At 30.0% G+C, this 5661-nt stretch overlaps 1 long non-coding RNA gene across 1 annotated transcript; it reads left to right on the forward strand.

Annotated features, from left to right (window-relative positions):
- Positions 1 to 947: 947 nt before the first annotated feature.
- Positions 948 to 4220, forward strand: LOC134244030 (uncharacterized). Its single transcript, XR_009987157.1, has 4 exons — positions 948 to 977; positions 3398 to 3459; positions 3857 to 3901; positions 4176 to 4220. It is a non-coding gene; the product is annotated as an uncharacterized LOC134244030 (long non-coding RNA).
- Positions 4221 to 5661: the final 1441 nt, after the last annotated feature.

A 5661-nucleotide genomic window follows, 5' to 3' on the forward strand; every position in this document is an offset into this window, starting at 1 on the left:
ATGGACACTGTACATGTATTCAATTTACCTCCACCCCTTCAAAAAAGCTTATAAATGCCAGATTTTCACACATTTTAACCATTTGTAACTCTTTTCTGCTAAAGTTGCCTGCAAATTTTATTATATAGATATGACATATAGATAACCCCTAACAAGATCACAGCATTCATTTTTCCAGCAGTGGTTGTAGATTTTGTGTATATGGTGATAAACATATGTAATTCTTTTCAAAATTAATAAGCATTGACGCCATGTTCTTTTCCCGTTGTCATGGCAACAATATCACTACAGAAATTTTGTTTTTCCTATTTTTTAAGAATAAAGTAATTCCATCTTTCAACAAATAAAGTAACCAAAATACCTTATTGTATCACATTCAGAAACCATATACATTAAAAAGTGTCTAAAAATCATTGATTTTCATAAGGATTTATGAACCTGTTGCTAAGGAAATGAATGGGATACCAGTCCCTTCATACATTCAAAAAAAATTTTAATTGTGTTTTAGCATTAGGTAGGACAAAATCTTTCATATACCAAATGCTTTTGAAAAAATAAAATTTTGACTTTCCATTCAATGCTCGATGCTTGCTGATTTTGACTCTTAATAGTTCTTTTGCTTCATATTTCAGGTGGGTTACAAAATTACAAAATGGACAAATTGTCCATATGTTGTAATGATCTGAAGACTAATTTGTCATGAAATGCTATTTTTGAAACGTGTTTGTAATCTACACGAAACAGATGGTTTCGTATTTGGAAATATTAAACCACTTAGTGACGATGTCCACTGTTTTTTTAGAAACATTATACGTAATTTATTCTTTTTATCATTTATTCTTTTAACAAACTTCCCTTCTCTCATATATTTTCCAAATATAATGTAATGAACAGGGCAGGGTATATATACAGCAATTCTAAGCGAGCTATTTTCAAATCCAAGGGAGAAGATGATGAACCTCTACATTTGTTTAACCGTAAGTAACCTGGCTTCTTTCCTTTTTATCTCCTTGTTTTGTTATGTGAAAATATATTTGTTGACACTTGAAAAGCAATGTTGAAATAGATTAAAGTTATCATATCAGAGTTTATTGTATTGTTCCTACAAAACGCAAATATTTTTTTTTTCATTATTATACTGATATTTCTATTCATAACTAATTTAATGGATAAGAAATAATTGTTTGTTGTTTCGGAAAGTTTTTTCACCTAATTATTACAATTCATTTAACTTTTTTGATGACATAGTAATAGAGAAAATACGTTGGTAAAACGTGCGTGATCGTTCATTTAAGATGAAAGATCGTAAGTGTAGCAGGTTTAATCGTTCGCAGTTTTAATCCTGTGCGCGCTCATTTCATGAGAATATTATTGTAAAAAGATTTTTCGGAAAATTAATATGTTAAACAAACAATTTTTTTTTGTTTTTTTTTTTACTGTTTTACATGTAAAAGGAAGAAAATGTCATTCATAAAGTTAAATATTGAATTGATGATTGCATTAAAACATGTAAAAAAAGTTTTTAAACACTTTTCTCTTCTATACAAGAAATGTTGAACTTCACCTGAAAATAATGACCTCATACATAAACATTCTGGTTGGTGAATAAATACATGATTTTCAGGTTTACATTAAAAAGTAATAGTTAACCTTCATACTTACTTTATTTTAATCAATATTTATTGATTTGTTAATATACTTTATTTGTTTATTAACTATAAATTGAAAAAAAAGGCAAAATAGTACCTGATGTTATATATTTACAAACTGAAAAATGGCAATAATTTTCAGTCATGTTTTTTTTTTAAATTTACTCTTCCAATCTTGTATTACCGTTCACGGTAGCCTAGTGGTAGAGCATTCGCTTCGTTATCGGGAGGCCCGGGTTCGATTCTCGTTTCCGGCGCCGCGTCCTACCTAAGACGTAAAAATTGGTAGCGACTATTCCTTCGCCAAGCGCTCTGCATCAGAAGTGAAAGTCACTGGTCTTTCGGATATGGCCTTAAGAACGTAGGCCCCGTGTCACGGTAGGCGCTGGCACGATAAAGAACCGTCACTGCTCAATGGCCCTGAGTGCCGAGTATAGGTCTAAATTTGAAGCCCTTCACCGACATACGGTGACGTCTCCATATGAGTGAAAAATTCTCAAGAGGGACGTTAAACAATATACAATCAATCAATCCAATCTTATATTTATTATAAATTTAAATAGAATCAAATCTCAATGTCTGCTTAATTCTTCAGATAAAACATGCATAGATGGGTAATAAATTACATTTCCACGTATCGAAAGAAAATCATTTATCCTAAGTTGTTTAATAACATTATCTGAAATATTCTGTATGTCTCATTTAGTTTAAAACATTGGCATTGCTTATTTTTTCGGTATAGCAAAATCGATAAATTACAAAAAAATATATATATAATATGAAATAACAAAACAAAATCGCTATGTTGTCAACAACAACCTTGCAGCCACTGTAAATGTAGCATCGCTTTATTGTTTTATATCTTTTGGTTTGTCTAGAAAGAAAATCAGGGTTTTATCTTTGTTAGTTTTGTTTACTTTTGATCAAAACCTTTTTTTGAATAACACGGTTTAAAATAATACTTTGAATTCATTACATCCTAACAAGGCAGTACATTAGCTGGACCTATGTATTGTATTCACATGTACTCTTTATTGTCTTTTAGATGTAATTCTGGTACATAAATACCACAGGTGTCCATACGTCTTTTTAAAAACGTCAAAATATTTGAATCTTCAATTTATTTAAACAATTGTTCTAGTTCGCTCTTTATACCCGCTGATCGCTCTGTACTGTTTGGTTCTAAAGTTAAATTTAAGGAAGCTCTAAACACTACACACTAAAGGGTTCTAATTGCGCGGTCTTTTTATGTTATAAGAGTTACTAGTATCTGCCCTTTAGAAGTTTGATAGGAAGAAATTATTATTAACAGTTAATTGCACATTTCGTAATAGACAAAGATATGCTTAGCATTATTCATGTTTTAGATCAAGAATAAGTAAATTAATTCATTATTTCCATTATTTTTTCAAACGAATGTAAACAACAGTGTTTCTTTTCACGCGCAGTCTCTTGTCTTTGAACGTTGTTATTGCAGGATTAAGACAAGTACCCTATCTTGAACTTGAATGAAATAGTCTAAATATAAAATAAAATTATATGACATAGTTTTTATTAACTCCAAAAAGAACTTTTTGTTAGTGATAAGCGCCACCTTAAAACAATCTTATACAAGCTTTGAACAGAACAATTCCTTAAAGTTAATCTCATAGAAATGCAGAATCTAAAGATTCATACAATATAAATAATTCAATGTTTATTGAAAACCTTATAATTTTCATTAATATTTCTTTTTTTTTCTTTTCTAGGTTCTTTTGATCCTGCATCTAGCGCAAGCAAGACGTGATGTAATGGATCGATTCTCCACTAGGTAAATATGAAAAATCTTTTTATATATTGTGATCTTTGCATTATTTTTTTTTTCACTTTTAGCAAAAGAAAGGTAAAGGAATAAATAGAAATTAAAATTTCTTTTGTGTCATGAATATGACTTAAATTGGATGATATATAAAATACTTTTTCTGTCAATGCAAGAGAAGCTATAATACCAAAACAAGACAGACGCATAATATTGTTAATATTTTTTAAATGTATATACATGTATATTGGGGGGGAGGGGTGATTGATGAAAATCAGATTTTCAACTTTTTTTTCTTTTATTTATTGTAACTATGTATTATTTACATACAAAAAAAATATTAGTTCAAAATGGAGAAAATTCATGTTTTTTTAATAATACGTTTTTTTGAATATTTTTTTTCTTTCAGTAAGAGGGATCCCGAGAAGTCAAAACAAGATGGAGGGTTAATGATGTAAATATTTTTTCTCATTCTTTTTTATTTGTTTGTCTACAATGTTGAAAAAGAGTGGTAAAATTCAAAATAAAAATAATCAATATTTTTGTGTTTAAAAAAAAATCATTCAATGCGATTGATCCTGAGAGGCCAAAACTAATTAAATGGGTGATGAAGTAAATAGTGTTATTATTATTATTAATAGTTAATATTGTTATTGGAAAGGGATTAGAGAATTTCAAAATGGAGATAATTAATTTTTTTGTTTAATAATATATTTTTTCCCTTTCAGAGCGAGGGATTCCGAGAGACCAAAACAAGATAGAGGGGTCATGATGTAAATATGTTGTTGAAAATAGTAATTAAATTGCAAATATTACAATTTTTAATTTGCCATTTGTATGTCTTTTATCTAAAAATATTTTTAAATTAAATTTTCTATGTTATAATATGCTATTAATTTTTTTTTTTTCGTTTCAGTGCGAGAGTCCCTCCGGAGGATCCGTGGGGTTAAATGTAGCTGAAGGGAGTCAACATGCCGGGCCCTTGGGGTACAGATCCATATTATGAATAGATGATGACTGACCCTATGCTATTTACTGGATATTTACAATAAAGATTTATAATGCACAATGTCGATGAATTTCTACTTGCTTTGATTGATCTAACCAATAAAAAATATTTTAAAGCAGTATTTAAATGTCTAGAGATACATGCACAGGGCAATTCCATATGAGGGAATTATTAACAATATGATTGTACGATTAAAAAAGCCACGTTTACAACGTTCGGCACTAAATATCAAAACTTATCACGTGTGTAACGTGCCATTTCATTGAATATAAAAATTATTAAGGTCTTCCGTTTCAGACGGAAGACCTTATAGTGATTCTACTGTTTCTTCTTTTCTTTTTCTTTTTTTTCCCCTTTTCTTTTTTTTGGACGATTTCTCTGAGATGGCTCGACAGATTCTCATGAAATTTTTAGAGATGATAGACAGTTAAAATATCAAAATTCACTTCCGGTCGTAGATATGTCCGATTTGCCTTTTTCAAAAAAAAAAATTGTCCGAGTCATATCTCAGAAACGGTAAGAGATTAAGATACCTAACGTATATGAAGTAATAGATCTTGATAAGTAGGCAAGCTTAATCGGGTTAAAATTGTCCGCCGTCACTTCCGGTCGTCACAGGAAGTGATCAAAGAAACCGAAAATTTCAACTTTTTTTTTGAAACTTTTTATGCATCACATTATAGCATCTTATTTGTAGTTTTGAAATATATCAGTCCCAGCGGAAACAAAAACGGCAACTTCCGGTTATTAGAGAAAAACTTCATAATTTGAGTATTTTTCTTTCCCATAAATATTTTTTACACATGAAGTATTTGTAATGATTTTTGAATATGTTATTCAAACTGCAAATATCTACAGTAACGTCAAATATCTTTTTAAATATCACTTCTGGTCGCGTGATTTCCTGTCCTCAAAATGAGAAGTTATCATTGCTAGATCTCGTAAACGGTAAGAGATTAAGACACCAAACTTTTAGGAGTGGTAGATCTTGATTGCAAAACCATATGATCGTTTGCTGTCATTTCCGGTCGTCACAGGAAGTGATCAAAGAAATCAGAAATTTCAACTTTTCTTTTTGGAGTACTTCTCGGCATCACATTATTACATCTTATTGGTTGTTCTGATATATGTCCGTCCCACCAAGAACAAAAACGGCAACTTCCAGTTATGAGAGAAAAACTGCATAAATTGAGTATCATACTATC

This window comes from Saccostrea cucullata, unplaced genomic scaffold, assembly GCF_032062105.1.
Source record: "Saccostrea cucullata isolate Sc308-1 unplaced genomic scaffold, CSIRO_AGI_Scuc_v1 ctg15557, whole genome shotgun sequence".
Lineage (NCBI taxonomy): Eukaryota > Metazoa > Mollusca > Bivalvia > Ostreida > Ostreidae > Saccostrea > Saccostrea cuccullata.